Source organism: Panthera uncia, assembly GCF_023721935.1.
Source record: "Panthera uncia isolate 11264 chromosome B3 unlocalized genomic scaffold, Puncia_PCG_1.0 HiC_scaffold_1, whole genome shotgun sequence".
Taxonomy (NCBI): Eukaryota; Metazoa; Chordata; class Mammalia; order Carnivora; family Felidae; genus Panthera; species Panthera uncia.
The window spans coordinates 62,299,980-62,318,286 of NW_026057582.1; positions in this window are offsets into that span (position 1 = coordinate 62,299,980).

The following is an 18,307-nucleotide window of genomic DNA, read 5'->3' on the forward strand; positions in this document are numbered from 1 at the left end:
TAAATGTAAAATCATTCATCAGTCCTTTTTTAAAAAAATATTTATTTTTTAATTTATATCCAAGTTAGTCAGCATATAGTGCAATAATGATTTCAAGAGTAGATTCCAGTGATTCATCCCCTATGTATAACACCCAGTGCTCATCCCAACAAAGTGTCTTCCTTAATGCCCTTTACCCATTTAGCCCATCCCTCCCACCCTCTTTTTGATTGCCAAGTAATACTCCATTGTATATATATACCACATCTTCTTTATCCGTTCATCGGCATTTGGGCTCTTACCATACTTTGGCTATTGTCAATAGCACTGCTATAAATATTGGGGTGCATGTGCCCCTTTGAAACAGCACACCTGTATCCCTTGGATAAATACCTAGTAGTGCAATTGCTGGGTCATAGGGTAGTTCTATTTTTAATTTTTTGAGGAACCTCCATACAGTTTTCTAGAGCAGATGCACCAGTTTGATTCCCATTAGCAGTGCAAAAGAGATCCTCTTTTTCTGCATCCTTGCCAACATCTGTTGTTGCCTGAGTTGTTAATGTTACCCATTCTGACAGATGTGAGGCGGTATCTTATGGAGGTTTTGATTTGTATTTCCCTGATGATGAGTGGTGCTGAGCATTTTTTCATGTGTCTGTTAGCCATCTGGATGTCTTTTTTGGAAAAGTGTCTATTCATGTCTTTTGCCCATTTCTTCACTGGATTATTTGTTTTTCCGGGTGTTGAGCTTGATAAGTTCTTCATAGATTTTGGATACTAGCCCTTTATCTGATATGCCATTTGCAAATATCTTCTCCCATTCTGTTGGTTGCCTCTTAGTTTTGCTGATTGTTTCCTTTGCTGTGCAGAAGCTTTTTATCTTGATGAGGGCCCAATAGTTCATTTTTGCTTTTGTTTCCCTTGCCTCCGGAGACTATTGAGTAAGAAGTATTGATCAATCTTTTGATGTTAAGAGAAGGTCTTTTCTTTGAGTAAGGGTTTGCTGACTAGAGTTCCACTCACCTTTCCTGCATAAGACCTATGATGTCTCTGCTCATCTTCCCAATCTTGTGTCCTACCTTTTTCCACCTTGCTCACATTGGCCTCCTCTAAGTTGCTCCAGTTGCTAAATTCCCACTAAATGGTCTCTGCAGTAGTTATTTTCTCCTTTCCTTTTTCTGCCTCTTTGCACGACTCTTTCCCATGCTTTAAATGTCATTCTAAATGTCTTTTTAGAGTCACCTTCTTTGATGACCTCAGTGTATCACTAGGGATAATTTTTCTTGCAGTAATTCTAGCTTAATTGACTTATATTATAAAAATGTAATTTATTGTCTCACATATCTATCTATCTATCTATCTATCTATCTATCACCAGTCATAGATCTGGCCTAAGAATACACCATAGCCATAGTTTAAACTAAATGACCAAGATTTGTCTTCTATTTTTCACCCTACTTCCTTAGTGTTGGCTTGATTCTTCTCTTCTTTCCAATGGCTGTCAACAACTCATGTAACATCTGGGTACTAAGATAAACACAACTTGACTCTGATGGTCCTTATATGGGTCTTGTGCTCGTTTATCTTAGGCCATTTTTCCAAAAGCAGAGTCTGATGCATGTGTAAGTGCTCTATAAGAAATACCTATAAAGTGTCAAGTATCTTCTGACCACATAAGAAACTAGCAACCACTAATAAAGGAAATTCACCAATATGTGGAAATTAAAGAGCATACTCCTGAACAACCAATGTATCAAAGAAGCCATCAAATGGGAAATAAAAAAATCTTGAAATAAAGGAAAATGGAAATACAACATACCAAAACTTGAGGGAAGCAGTAAAAGCATTTCTAAGAGGTAAGTTTATAGTGATAAACACCAAATTAAGAAAAAAGAAAGATCTTAAATAACTTCAGGGAACTAGGGGGAAAAAAAGAACAAACTAAGCCTTAAGTTAGCAGCAGAAATAACAAAGATCCGATTAGAAACAAATGAAATAGAGACTAGAAAAACAATACAAAAGAAAAGAACAATAGAAAACAATAGAAAAGAACAAAACTAAGAGTTGTTTTTCTTGAAAAGAGGAACAAAGTTGACAAATTTTTAGCTAGACCAAACAAAAAAGAGAGAGAAGACTTAACTCAGAAAAAAAAGCAGAAACATTACAGTTTTTGCTACAGAAATGCAAAGGATTGTTAGAGATTACTGCAAGCATTATACACCAACAAAGCCATAAGATAACCTAGAGGAAATGGATACATTCCTAGAAATAGACAACCTATTAAGACTGAATCATGAAGAAGTAGAAAATCTGAACAGATTAGTAATGAGTAAGGAGAGTGAATCAGTAATCAAAAATCTCCCAACGAAGAAAAACTCAAGACCACAGGGGCTTACCGGTGAATTCTATCAAACATTAAAAAAAAAAAAAAAATTAATACCAGTCTTTTTCAAACTTCTCCAAAAAAAAAAAAAAAACAAACTGAAGAGAAGGGAATATTTCCAAACATTTCACAAGCCAGCTTTACTCAGACAGACAAAGACATGACAAGAAAACTACAGGCCAATATCCCTGATTAGCATAGATGTAAAAATCCTCATCAAAATACTAGCAAACCAAATCAACAGCACATTAAAAGAATCATATACCATGATAAGTAGGATTTATCTCTGGGATGCAAGGATGGTTCAACATATGCAAATCAATAAATGTGGTATTAACATAAAGGATAAAAATGATATGATCATCTCAATAGATGGAGGAAAAGCATTTGACAAAATTGAGCATCCTTCCATGATAAAAGCTGTCAATGTATTAGGTGTAAGGTAATGTATCTAAATACAATAAAGGCCATATATGAGAAGCCAACAGCTAATGTATTCAACAGTGAAAAGCTGAAAGCTTTTTTTCTGAAATCAGAAACAAGACAAGGATGCCCACTCTTGCCACTTGTATTTAAAATAGTATTCAAAGTCCTAGTCAGAGCAGTTAGGAAAAAAAAAGAAAAAGAAAGAGCATCCAATCAGAAAGGAAGAAGTAAAATTGTCGCTGTTTGCAGGTGACATAATCTTGTATATAGAAGACCCTAGAGACTCCATCAAAAAACTGTTAAAACTAATAAATTCAGTAAAGTTGCAAGACATAAAAACATAGAAAAATCAGTTACATTCTATACAGCAACCATAAACTATCTTAAAAAGACATTAAGAAGACAATCCCATTTATAATAACATCAAAAAGAATAACATACTTAGGAATAAGTTTAACCAAGAAGGTGAAGGATCTGTACACTGAAAACTATAAAACACTGATGAAAGAAACCAAAGAAGACACAATCAACGGGAAGTTATCCCATTTTCATGCATTGCAAGTATCAATTTTGTTAAAATGTTCATACAACCCAAGTGGTCTACAGATTCAATGTAATTCCTATCAAAATCTTAATGACATTTTTTCACAAAAATATGAGAAACAATCATAAAATTTATATGAAGCCATAAAAAAAAATCCAAATAGTTAAAGCAATCTTGGGCAAGAAAAACAAAGCTAGAGGCATCATACTTCCTGAGTTCAAATTATGTTACAAATTGTAGTTATCAAAACAGCATGGTATGGGGCATCTGGGTGGCTTAGTTAAGTGTCTGACTTGGGCTCAAGTCACGATCTTATGGCTTGTGAGTTAGAGCCTCGTGTCAGGCTCTGTGCTGACAGCGCTGAGCCTGGTGCCTGCTTCAGATTCTGTGTCTCTGTCTCTATCTGCCCCTCCCCTGCTTGCGTGTTCTCTCTCTCTCTCTCTCTCTAAAAAATAAGTCAACACTAAAAACAATTTAAAAAAATTAAAAAGAATCCAGCATGGTACAGGCATAAAAACGGATACATAGATTAATTGAAGAGAATCAAGAGCCCAGAAATAAACCCACTCATACACAGTCAACTAATCTTCAACAAAGGTGCTAAGAATACACAATAGGGAGAGGATAGTCTCTACAGTTAATTGTGTCAGGAAGACTGAATACACACATGCAAAAGAATGAAACTGGACCATTTTATAACACCATACACAAAAATTAATTCAAATGGATTAAAAACATCAATGTGAGATCTAGAAGTATAAAACTAGAAGAGAACATGGGAGGAAACCCCTTAGCATTTATTTTGGCAATGATTTTTTTTCGATTTGACACCAAAAGCACAGGCAACTAAAGCAAAAATAAACAAGTGGGACTACATCAAACTAAAAAGTTTCTGCACAGCAAGGGAAACAATCAATGAAATGAAAAGGCAACTTACAGAATTGGGGGAAATATTTGCAAATCATGTATCTGCTAAGAGGTTAATATCCAAAATATGTAAGGAATTCAAACAACTCAGCAGGAAACAACAACAACAACAACAACAACAACAACAAAACAAATAACCTGACTAAAAACTGGTCAAAGGACCTGAACAGGCATTTTTCCAAAAGACATACAAATGGCCAACAGGTACATGAAAAGAAGCTCAACATCACTAACCATCATGGAAATACAAATCAAAACCACAATGAGATATCATGTTGCACCTATTAGGATGGCTATTATAAAAGTAAAAAGATAACAAGTGGTGTTGAGCATGTGGAGAAAAGAGAACACTTAAACATAGTTGGTGAGAGTGTAAATTTATACAGTCATTATGGAAAACTGTACAGAGTTTCCTCAAAAAATTAAAAGAAGAACTACCATATAAGCCAGCAATCCTAATTCTGTGTATATATCCAAAGGGAATGAAATCACTATCTTGAAAAGGTATCTGTAGTCCCATGTTCATTGCAGTGTCATTCAGGTAGCCAACGTATGGAAACAGTCTACTTATCTGTCAGTGGATGAATGGATAAAGAAGATGTAGACTATTATTCAGTCTTAAAAAAGAAGGACATCTGGGGGCACCTGGCTGGCTCAGTCAATGGAGCATGTGGCTCTTGATCTCATGTAAAGATGAGCTCTTGATATAGGTGTAAATATTACTTAAAAAAAAGTAAAATCTTTAAAATAAAAATTACATTTTAAAAAAAGGACATCTTGCCATTTGCGACAACATAGATGATTTTGGAGGATGTTCTACTGAATGAAATAAACCAGACAAAGACAAATACTGCATGATCTCACTTAGATGTAGAATCTAAGTAAGGCAGACTCAGAGAGACAGGGAGTAGAGTGCTGGTTATCTGGGGCTGGAGGGTGGGAGAGGTGGGGAAATGCTGGTCAGAATACAAACTTTGTTATAAGGTGATTAAGTTTTGGAGACCTAATGTGCAGTATGATGACTATTAAAGTCCTTCCTTCCTTCCTTCCTCACATATTTGTGAGGGAGAGAGTGGAACAGGATAAGGAAGGGAAAGATACTGAAGAATTAAGAATCTCAGGTCAATTCTAGCCTTGGCATGATGCACACAGGGACCATAAACCACAATGCAAGGATAATGTAGCTTTTTTTTTTTTTAGTGTTTGTTTATTTTTGAGAGAGAGGGACAGAGTATCAAAGGGGGTGGGGTGCAGGCAGAGAGAGAGGGAGACACAGAACCTGAAGCTCCAGGCTCTGAACTGTTAGCACAGAGCCCTGTGTGGGGCTCAGACCCATGAACCATGAGATCATGACCTGAGCTGAAGTCGATCACTTAACCCACTGAGCCATCCAGGCACCCCAAGGGTAATGTAGCTTTTTGTGTCTAGGTATCAGTCAGTTGTTGGCTGAGGACTGCTCCCAGGTTGGGCAGATCCCATCAGCCAGGGCAATGAATTCTCTGGAGACAAAGGGCAGGTGTGTGCCTTTAGCAGTCAATACAGCACCTGGGGGATATGTGTGCTGCCTGGCAAAGGACATCTGAACTGGGCACCACAGCATCTATCACACCATTGGGGCCAGGAAGATTGCTGTGTTAGTTGGTTTAAGCCAGTTAGAGTCCACTTATGGAGCTATGGATGGGGTCAATCCCATCCACCCAACGTTGCTGAAAAATTCATGATAAGTGTAAGCATGGAAAATGGGGAGAATGGATGGTGATCGGGTATCCAAGATATGTTCATATACTTCCTACTCTTAATTAGTTATTGTTGTATAACCCTGTTTATTTCCTTCAGAGCACTTTCCATAGACTATAATTCTCTTAATGATTGCTTGATTGCCTGTCTGACTCCTAGAATGTAAGTTCCAGGAGGATAGGAACCTCAGTTGTTTTTTGTGTTGTTGTTGTTGTTGTTGTTGTTGTTTTGGTTCACTGTTGTAGCCTAAAAATCTATTGGCATGTCTAGTACTAAATATGTTGATTGCCTTCCAGATAGTACTCTAAATGTGCAAAGGCACCATTATAAGAAGGAAAAATGTTGTGTAGATAAAGAAGATAATTCTAGACCATTAGTTCTCTAACTGTAGTCCCCAGACCAGCAGCATCAACATCACCTAGAAACTAGTTAGAAATGAAAATTCTTGGGGAACCTGAGTGGCTCAGTCAGTTGAGTGTCCTATGAGTTCAGGTCATGATCTCATAGTTCGTTTCATGAGTTCGAGCCCCATGTCAGGCTCGCTGCTGCCAGCCTGTCGGTGCAGAGCCAGCTTCGGATTCTCTGTCCCCTTCTCTTTCTCTGCTCCTCCCCGCTTATGCTCTCTCTCAAAAAATAAATAAAATATTAAAAAAAAAAAGAAAATTCTCAGGCCCCACTCTGGACCTAATGAATAAAAAACTCTAGGGGTGGAACTCAGAAATCTCTGTTCAATAGGCCTGCCAGATGATTTGGATGCATAACAAAGTTTGGGAACTACCAGTCTAGAAGAGTTTGACTAAAATATGGGATTTATGCAGGGTAGGTAGTGGTAAATAAAGTGGTAAGAAAAATTTAGGACCATATTATTATCAATTTTAATGTAGTAAACAAGTACCCTGTATGCTGTTGATTTGTTTTTACTTTTCTGAAATAAAACCTTTTGTTGGAAAAGCCATGAATTCTTTGAATTCTAGACACCCTTGTTGGTGTTTGGAAGGTAGGAGTGGGTGGGATTAATGGTGTTTTGGTTTTTCAGGACAGGAGGGGATATAATACTCCTGATAATTCATCCTCACCCTTACCTTCACCCACAGGCAGCTCCTTGCCCTATGCACACAATTTCCCTTTTTTTTTTTTTTTCAAGTTTATTTATTTATATTGAGAGAGATAGAGACAACACGTGAGCAGGAGAAGGGCAGAGAGAGAAAGGGAAAGAGAATCCCAAGCAGCCTCCACACTGTCAGTGCAGAGCCCGACATGGAGCTCGAACTCACGAAACTGTGAGATCATGACCTAAGCTGAAAACCGAGAGACAGAGGCTTAACCGACTGAGCCACCCAGGTGCCCCGCAAAATTTCCTTTTCCTTATTCTTTTTTAAAATAAACTTATTTTTTAGCATGATTTTAGACTTAGAAAAAAATTACAAAGATAGTCCAGAGAGTTCCCATATAGCACCCCACCTAGTTTCCCCTATTATTAACATATTTGTTTGTGTGGCATATTTATTACAATTAATAGGCCCATATTGATCCATTATTGATCCATTATTCTTAACTAAAGATCATATTTGATCCAGATTACATTAGTGTTTATATGATGTCCTTTTTTTTTTTTTTTCCTGTTCCAGGATCTACCCGGGATGCCACATTATATTTAATCACCATGTCTCCTTAGATTCGTTTTGGCTATTACAATTTCTCAAACTTCCCTTGTTTTTGACGATCTTGACAGTTTTGAGGAGTACTGTTTGGGTGTTTTGTAGAATGTCTCTCACCTTGGGTATGTCTGATGTTTTTCCTAACAATTAGATAGGGTTTGGTTCTTGGTTACAAGATTAACAGAGGCAAATTGTGTAATTTTTGGCACATCCTATCAAGGGTACATACTATCAACGTGATTTATCACTGTTGATATTGACCTTGATCTGAAGCCTCAGCTAGGGTATCTGTAGAAAGAGGATGGATTTATGAAATGGTACACAGGGAAAGTTTTCAGAACCTGAATTTTACTTAGATTTTGGGAAGATGTTTGTGGTAATGAAAAGGAGAGGAGGAGCCAAAACCTTTGCTTAGGGTGCTTTTCTAGTATGCGTGACTGGGCCCATGGCTGGTGTTTGACAACTACAGCAGCTGGTCTTCCAGGTAAAGAAATTTGGTCTGTAGTCAGTTTTCTCCTCGGGACCTGGGGAGAGTTCGGGCAAAGAGTGTTTCATGGTTGAAGCTCTCAGTGCCCTGGAACACAGGGGTAGAGAGTGTGATTGGTACAGAGGCCCTACTGGCTACGTCTGCCAGTCAGATCAGCTAGCACAGTCCTTCCCAGAATGACTTAGACAGTCACCTGGAGGTGATATCAGGACCTTTCTAGGGCCTTAGGCTCGAGGGATGAGTCTGGGGATATTCCACAGTAATATCCCAGCTGCTTAGTCATTTGAAAAAGCAATGGATGCCTGAAGTCAATTAGGAGATGTATAGCTGAAATTTTCCCACAGACAGATTGGCCATCTATTTCATAAGACGAATTTGACTATAGAAAGAATCAAAGGGCATACATTAAAATATTAATATTGTTTATCTCTGGGTGTGATGGGTTTTGGGTTGTATGAGTTTTCTAGGGCTGCCATTAACAGAGTACCACAAACTGGGTGGCTTAGAACAACAGAAATGTATTGTCTCATAGTCCTGGAGGCCAGAAGTCTGACATCAAGGTCAGCAGGACCGTGTTCTCTCTGAAGACTCTTGGGAAAGATCTTTCCTTTTCTCCTCGTAGCTTCTGGTGGTGGCCAACAATCCTTGGTTTGCAGCTGCAACACTCCAGCCTCTGCTTCTGTCATCACATGGCATTCTCCCTGTGTGTCATGGCCAAATTCCCTATTCTTATCAAAGCACAAGACATATTATGTTTAAGGCCCACCCTAGTCCAGTATAGCTTCTTCTTGATTATATTACAACGACCCAATTTCCATTCACAGGTCACTTTCACAGGTTCTAGAGAGACACGAATTTGAACAGGGGTGGTTGGTATTTTCTTCTTCATATGTTTCTGTTTCACTTTGGTTTCTTTTTGCAACTTGCATGTGTTACATCTATACCAGCAAAACAACAACAAAAAACAAGCAAACACACAAAAACAAAAAAATGCAATCCCTACCACGAATACTCTGAAAAATAATAGAAACTGCATTTGGTGTAGGGGCCAGAGCTGTCCTGGAACATGCAGGAAAGGTTGCTTATGCCAATGATGTTATCCTGTGCCAGGAGGCTTCCTACATAACCCAGCCAAACCCTGGTCAAAAGACAGGGAGGGGTGCTGGGGTGGGATGCCTGGGGAAATGTTTGGGCATCTCTGCTCAGGCCAGGGCTGAGGGTGGAGGCTTCTCTGTCTTGCTGTGGGCTGGGCTGCTGGCTTCCTAGATATGGGGCTTACCCAAAGAGATCATTTAGGCTTCCTGTGGCAGCACCCGCTTCCTGAACAAACACAGGAGGGCAGCTTCAAAAAGTGTGAATGTGATAACTAAAGCCACATTCACTCTGGCTGGGTAAATACTGCCTGGGAATCAGTCGCTGTTTTCCCAAACTTTCTTAGGTACTGGGGCCCTGTGGGGAGGTGACTTCTCTCATGACAGCCACACCCCAGGTCGCCCTTTATTAGTCACAGCACATGCTTTACTCTGCTTGGTTATGCTCCCCTGACGTTCTGCACGTCCCACCATCCAGCAGTACGTGTTTACCCCTCCCCAGGGCTGGTTGGACTGAACAACATTTTGTGCAACCCGTTCTAAAGGAGCAGCTGGGAATCAGGTTTAAATCATAGATATTCAGCACGGCAGAATTAAAAATCCCTTAGACGCTTTTGTTTATGGGTGCCAGGGAGAGAGAGCAACCAAGGGAGAAAGAAGGAATTCTTAGTGTGTTTCATTTAACCACAAATTCTGTCTGCTTCCTTCAGAAGGCACTGGTGTCCGACTGATTTTTCAAATGTAAGAGCATCCTGTTTGGAGATGGGGGCTTTGAGTGGATAATTCTGGCTATTAAGGAACAAAAACAACGGGTTCTTTAAGGGGGGGGGGGATGGGCATTCTTCAAACAACTGTTCCTAGGCCTGAAAACTCTCTTAGAATGTCAATATCAAGTTCAGTCCCACGTGACTGAGGCAAAAGGCTTTCATCCTTTTTCTACACAGCTATTTAACCCTTTACTAGGGTAAAGGACAGCCATAAGAGAAGAAATAAGACTTCTCTTCCTGATCCACATCTAGCCACAACTGATGGAGGGCTCCCATTCTGTACCTCCCCCCCACCCCCAGTGCCATTGTTCTCCTCCTTTCAGAAAAGAGAAAACAGGCTCAGAGAAGTTGGGTAGCTTGCCCCAAATTGTAGCTGTTGGCAAACTTGAGCCTCCATCTGAGTGACTACAAACGCTGGATTCTTGACCATTACATCGAGCTGCTTCTAGAGAGGGTGACATCCACCAAAGTGTCCTCAGCAGAGGCTCAGGAGAAGAGCAGGCATTCACCGATGGGAGTTGGATATGCTTCCATTTCTATCTTTACTGTTCACTTACTGAGTGACGTTCCATAGCTCACTTACATGTAAGTTTGGTGTGTTTTCTTCCAGCATTAAAAAATTCACATAAATATTATATATATGGACTTTTTGTGTGGGCATGCTTTATAGAAGTGGGATCATGCTGCGTGCATTATTTTGCAACTCAACTGTTTTTCAGTCAATATATTTTTGAGATTTACCCATTTTGACACACATAGATGTGATGGAATCCTTTTAATGGCTCTCATATTACTCCATTGTATGAATGTACGTTTTATAAATAAGTGCACTTAAATTTTCAGTTTTTTGCTATTATGAACAACATTAACATAGATATACTCAGGACTCCCACATTGCAGAGCCCTGGAAAGTTCCATTCCCATTTCTGTGTATGTACCTTCTGGAGTTCTGCAGCACATACTCGGTGTACCTTGCTGTACCTTGCTGGTGTCTCCTTCCTTCATTTTCTTTTTTTTTTTTTGTAAACAATATTTATTGAGTGCCTAGTGAACCCAGGGCATTGTTCAAGTGCTTTGCTTGTATTAATGTATTTAGTTCTCCGCAAAGTCCTAAAAAGTATTGTTTTTACCATTCTCATTTCTCAAACAAGGACGGTGAAGGGCGTTGAAGGCATCTGTTGGCTCCGAAAGCTGCAGAGCTGGCATGGGAACTCGGATGGCCAGGCTCCGAGTGCGGGTGTTGAACCATTACACTAATTCTCCCTTATGTTTCACTCTCTACGCGGTTGATGTTCACTCTCAACGGTACCCTTGAGAGTAGGGACCATGGGGGGCCGCTTATTTTGCATTCCAGTGCCCAAGCATGCCTCACCTCCCTTAGGGGCTCAATAATACTGTGTTTATCATTTTACTCTTTGTTCAGTGCTCCTTTCCTAATTCACATTTCCTCTTTCTCTTCCCCATCTAGCTCTTTCCCCTCATAAGCATCCTTTCTCCTGCCCTCTCCCCATAACATGGCTACCCCATGGCTTACAGGCTTTCAAAGATGACAAAGGCACATCACAGATCCATGAACAGGAAAGCTTTATAACTTGCCCTATTTGGGAAAGAATATTTTACCAAAGGGCAAAGGAGGACTTGACTTTTTTCTGCCCTCAGGAGGCCCAGTTTTGCAACCCTGTAGGTCTAGGGCTGAACAGGAGGCACTGCTGTGTTCACACGTTCAGTCAAGAGTACTTCTAATTCTGTCCTTCAGCCGTCAGGCACGTAGGCAATTTCCTCTTATAAAGTTGGTGGTTGTAACTAAACAGGTGCAGATTTGAGGAAATGCAGGCCGTCTCCACTAAGCCCCGGCTGCCTGTGCGATTAGGTTGATAAGGGACTTCCCCCTCCCCCCTAATGTATTCACCCCAGCCCCCCTCCCCCAGTCTGCCCCGGCAGGAGCCCCCGCAGCTGGGCCCCACAGCCCAGGCGGGGAGGAACAAGCGAGTCGGGCCAAACGTGAGCAGGCGAGTGTGCGGCTCAGAGGAAAGCACACAGGGACAAGAAGGTCGAGTTCCCGCTGGGGAAGGACCACCGTCCAAGGCTCTGTCCTTCCCTTCACCCTGCCGCCCCTCCTTCCCGCCAGGCCAGCGCCGAGGGGGCGCTCGGCGGAGGGAAGGCGAACCCCACGGCCGCGTGGCTTTCCCGACGGCTACCCCCGGGGCCCCTCGCTCCGCCTCGGCCGCCCACGCGGAGAACAGCTCGGCGGATCGGCCCGCGGAGCTGGGCGGCGGGACGTGCGGCTGGCCGGCGCGGTTCCAGGGAACTCTCCCCGGGCTTAGGGGTGCGGCCGAGCGCGCTGACTCACGCTCTCGCTACGTGAGCGGCGAGCCGAGCCGGGCCGGGCCTGGCGGGGGTGGGTGGGAGGGGGAAGGAGGGGCCAAGCCCGCGCCGCCTGCGCGCCCTTGTGGTTCTTCGCGGGCAGCTGCGCGGGGCCGCGCCGCGCGCCCGCCGAGGACTTCACCCCCGGGCTGGTCGCTGGGTGCCGATTTTGATCTTCTTTACGGCTTTATGGCCGCTGTGGGGCTGTGATCTTTGATTCGCAGCGAGAGCGCCCGGCAGTTTCTGCTAGGCAGGGGCCGCCAGAATCACGTTAGGTTCGCATGGGCGCAGGGCTTAGCATCTTCTTGCTCCTGGGGGTGTCCACTGCGGCCGGAGGCCCGGCCTCTGGGTTTGCACTTAACAGCATCTTACCTAAGTAAAGAGCCATCTAGTAGTCTACGGGCGCTCTCGCACTCTCTTTGTTTCATCTGATCCCTAAAACAACCCCGTGACATGGGAAAGATAGGAAGGGCAGGCGTTGTTCAATCCATTTGACAGATGAGGAAATCAAAGTTTATGTTTAGGTATTTTATCCTTTGGTAAGAAAGCAGTTGGCTGTACCTTAGACGTAGAAGTACTTAGTTCTTGGGTAAATAAATTTTATTGCTGGAATAGCCTATTTTAGCATCGTCTTCTGTTCTCCTGTGTTCACTGGGAAGACCAGTTACAGAGGGAAAAAGGGGTCCTGGGAGTGAGGGGGGGGGGTGCTCTGGGGGAGGGAGAGTTTATATTAATAGGTGAAATTGTCCCGCTGTCTACACAGCTGTTACCTTTTTGGTAGGCTTTAAATGGACACAGCTGAGCTTACAGTAAGACCAGTGTTCGCTGAATAACTGGCTAGTCCTCCTCAAATACACCGAGGGTGTCCTTGGATGCCTGCCATGGATGAGGGTCCTGCTGGTGCGGTGCACAAGGGCCGGACCCCGAGCACTAGGCCCACCTCTGAATCTTGAGGCTTTGGTCATTGCCAGTGACTCTGGGCAGTGTGACTAACATCATTGAGCTTCCTCGCACTTCGGGTTGCTATGAGGTTCAAGAGGAGAATGTATTCGAAGGAGTTTCCTTAACTACCATGGCCCATAGAAATGAGAGGCGGGATTCTTTTCCTTGGTCATACAATATCAGGGGTGAGAGGAGAGAGACATTGTCCACTTCAGAAAAATCTGTGTCACTCGTTTGCTCATCTGGGGTAAACCATGGAGAACACTGTTTCTATAGAGTCAGTAGGAACAAAAATGAGTTAATTCTCATGGAAATTTTGCCTTTAGACGCAGAACACTTGGTTACAGGATCTTGACTACAAACACAGAGCTAAGCCACTTGTAGAGAGCACACACCAGTTTGCCTACTTTGTTTTTGTCTTGGTTTTTTGTTGTTTTGGAGGGGGTGGGGGCTTGCCAAAGTCTTTCTAGATTATAAAATTAATACATGATTTTGTAAAAACAACTAAACTAAAATATAAAGAAAAAACCTTTATAATCACACACACACACACACCGATAATGTTAGCATTTCAGGTATATTTTCCTACGTATTAAAAAAATTCATTTCAATACAATTGGGACCACAATTTGTGTTATGTTATTTACCTTGCTTAATGTTATATCATACACATTTTCCCATGTCCTTAAACCTTTATTGGTCAAGTTATGAATGTATTATATTTTTTCAACATTGTTAGAAGTTTAGGTTGTTTCCATTTTTTGACTAAGCAACACTCTAATGAGTATCTTTGTGTATAAATATTTGACCATTTTATTTATTATCTCCTTAGCATCCATTTCCTAAAGGGGCATTTTTCGCTCCAATAACATAAACATTTTCATGATGAGATCACATTGCCAAGTGGCGATTTCCATGAATGCAGGGACTGGACTGGCCTTCTTTATTGCCGTATTGCTGGCATCCAGCATGGAGTTGGTTAATGTGCAGTGTTGAAGGAATGGACGCAAGGAAAAAAATCCGGTTTACAGCAAAACTTGCCTAGGAAATATTAAAACTAAAATGATCTTTCATCCAACTGGTTCTAAGCAGCTGAGGCTAATAGAGGACCTTGAACTCTAAGGGACCTCCCCCCTCAACTCAGGCCCCATCTCAGGACCTGCCTGAAGACTCTTCTGAGGGGTGAGTAATGGCACTTGTTGAAACCAACTGCCTACCCAGAGTGCTAGTTTTTGGTGCTTAACTAGAGTAACCACCTGGCGTTCCTCCTTCCTAGCACTTAAAAGAAAAGAAAACAGAACAAAACCCTGACTTTTCCTTTAGGGTACTATTCTGCAAATGTCTCCATTGGTGTTTATTCCCTTGCCTGGTAGATTCGTTGGCTCAGCTATGATTTAGGGCGAAACAAAAAACAAAAAACAAACAAAAAACCCCTCAGGTGCTCTTGGTTTTTATTCTTTGACAAACGAGTATTGTCAAATTGAAATACATAGAACTTGTAGCACTCTACAATTTTTTTTTTTTGCACTCTATAATTTTTCTACCAGTTTCTAAGTGTGTTTCATTGTTCCTTTGCTAATATTGCATATTATAATTTTCGTAACTTTTGTTATTTAATGGATTAAGATGTGATTTTTTTTGCCTACTAAATGAGCTAGACTGAACCTTTTAATACAAATGTTGTGATTATCTATTTATCTTTTTATTTATTGAGATCTTAGTGATTTCTCAGTTTGTGTGACCCTTTTATATACTAAGGATATTGCAGAGTAAATTCTTCATAATATTTTTTAACGTTTATTTATTTTTGAGAGAGAGAGAGAGAGAGAGAAAGCTCAAGCAGGGGAGAGGCAGAGAGAGAGAGAGAGAGAGAGAGAGAGAGAGAATCCCAAACAGGCTCTGTGCTGACAGTGCAGGGCCAGATGTGGGGCTCGATCTCATGAACACTGAGATCATGACCTGAGCTGAAGTCAAAAGCCAGATGCTCAACCAACTGAGCCACCCAGGTGCCCTCTTCATAATATTTTTAAAGGGAAGCAACACCAGGAAGATCCTGATGCAACACATTATTTTGATGTATTAAACCTTTGAAGTAATTGTTTAAATTACCTCTTGCTGGAGGTTTTCCTAGGTGGAATGGGTGGTTTCTAGCTCCTGGAATGATCTAAGTAGAGGCTGTTTGATCCCTTGGGAGAAACTGAAATATCTAAATGAGAGGTTGGGCTAGTGATCTTTAAGTTCTCTTAAAACCTAGAGAGTTTATGATTCTATCATTTGTCCAAGGATATAAGGCTAATAAGGTTTGGGGCTAGTTTTCTTTCTTTACTTTGTAAAGTCAGCCAGATCCTACAAGAATCAAAGGATGAATTTCTTGAGGCAATTGCCCTTATGTATATTTTTTGAGAAAAGCCCAGGGTGGTTGAAGGGTGTGAATGTGCATTGTATTGCAGCTGTACCCTGGCCCCTTAGGACTTCATTTATCAGAAATAAACAAGCATTAAGGGGTGCCTGGGTGGCTCAGTCGGTTGAGCGTCCGTCTTCAGCTCAGGTCACGATCTTGCGGTCTGTGAGTTCAAGCCCCGCGTCGGGCTCTGGGCTGATGGTTCAGGGCCTGGAGCCTGCTTCGGATTCTGTGTCTCTCTCTCTGCCCCTCCCCCGTTCATGCTCTGTCTCTCTGTCTCAAAAATAAATAAAGGTGGGGCGCCTGGGTGGCTCAGTCAGTTGGGCATCCGACTTCGGCTCAGGTCACGATCTCGTGGTTTGTGAGTTCGAGCCCCGCGTTGGGCTCTGTGCTGACACCTCAGGGCCTGGAGCCTGCTTCGGATTCTGTGTCTCCCTCTCTCTGACCCTCCCCCGTTCATGCTCTGTCTCTCTCTGTCTCAAAAATAAATAAATGTTAAAAAATTTAAAAAAAAATAAAGGTTAAAAAAAAAAAGAAATAAACATGCATTTTTACCAAAAGTTTTTATATGAAGAACACTGATTTTGCAATCTAATTCAATTTATGGTTTCTTCTATATAATAAGTTTAGAATTATATTTTACATATTTCTTCCTTATTAAATGTTCTTTATTATCATAGATTTTTACATATTTACCTACACGTAACTAGGCATGGTTATACATAAAAACTGTGTGTACTGTGTTTTATTGGTAATATGGTTGTTGTTTTTTAAGGCGATCGTTTATGTAGTTTTCAATTAAGTGCCAACTTTGGAACTACTTTCAACATAAAAATTAACTCCACTGCAATGTCCGTGCAGATGTCTATTGTGGATGTACTTGATGGCTGAGTCTTGACACAGCCTAAGTGACATGGATTTTACGAATGCACTTGTTATGTGATATGAGAGCTCTGTGTGTTCCGACAGGCCTTGTATTTCCCTTATTGGAGTGCTCATTACTGAGGGAACGACATATTTAATCACCTGTAGGCTACAAGTTTAGGAGGGAAGGGACTTGATCCTGTTGCATCCCTAGCACTCAGTTCAGTGCTTGGCATTCTACACAGTCTTTGTTGAATTGAATCAAATGTGATAAATCGCATGCAAAAACTAGACATGAAAGTGTGCAAGAGGTTATGGACTGAGTTTGTGCTGAGAAAGCCGAGTGTACTGAGGGCCTGCACTGGGGTAATGGTTAGACGAAGCTGAATGATTTGAGCACCTTTAGGAGCTAGCGGTAATCCGGCATTACACAGGCTTTACCTTGTGTAATCCTCACAACTTGACTCTTTGAGAGTTTTTTGTTTGTTTGTTTTTATGTTGTTTTTTACGGAGGAGGTTTAGAGAGGTTAATTAACTTTGTCAATAAGTAAATGGCAGAATTGGAATTTTCTTTCAGTTTATGCTGGCTTGGACATCCAGGCTTTTTTCTCTTGGCCAGGATGCCTGCAGTAAGAGTAAGCAGCCCGGTCTTGACTGGGGCAGAACTGGAGAGGAGAGGTGTGTTGATTTAGAAAAGGCCTTTGTTCCGTCAACCTAGATGAATTTTGTCTTTGTATCTCTTCTCTCCACACCCTTTGGGTTCTGCATGCCCTCCGCTTCGGTTTTTCTCCAGCGCAGGGCCCTCATGATGTTCCTCCTTATAGGGCCTCACCTTCTCTTCCAAACAAGCCACACATTCTGTCCTTCCCATCCAGCTTTAGTCCTTAGTATTCTTTTTCCATTTCATCTGATAAACTCTGCTGGAAAAGAAGGGGATGATTGTTACAATGTTTCCCCTCTTCCCCTTGTGCTCTGTTAAATACAGATACTAGTTGTAGGGGTTCTAAATCTGGCAGGGAGGCATCTGGGTAGAAGGGTGTTTTGGGGCGCCTGGGTGGCTCAGTCGGTTAAGCGGCCGACTTCAGCTCAGGTCACGATCTCGCGGTCCGTGAGTTCGAGCCCCGCATCGGGCTCTGGGCTGATGGCTCAGAGCCTGGACCCTGCTTCCGATTCTGTGTCTCCCTCTCTCTGCCCCTCCCCGTTCATGCTGTGCCTCTCTCTGTCTCAAAAATAAGTAAAAAACGATAAAAAAAAAAAATTAAAAAAAAAAAAAAAAGAAGGGTGTTTTGTCTCCAACTAAAACCATAAAAGGCCGCCACTTAGTCTCGGAGCAGGGCACAAAGGGCCCTTAGACCTCCGGATCAATGATAAGAGCCAACATTTCATCTGTTCAGTATGTCCACATGAAGGCCTACTGTGAACTACTGTTCTAGGTGCTTAATGTAAATTAACTCTTTTATCCTCCTAACATCCCAGTGAGGTAGGTGATAATGTCCACATAGTTGGTGAGAGGAGAGTTGGGACCAGAACCCTGTGGGTTTGGCTCTACAGTGCTGGGGACACTCAGATCTGTTGGACGAGGTGGAGAGGCAAGGTGAGAAGGCCAGAGAGAGGGAAGGTGGGAAAGAGTGTATCAGAAAAAGAGAAGCTCTTAATGGCTTAGGAATTTGGAGATGAAACAAAAAACAAGGTCAGCCAGTGAACCGTTTTTGAAATCCATTAAAGAGGTAGTTTAGA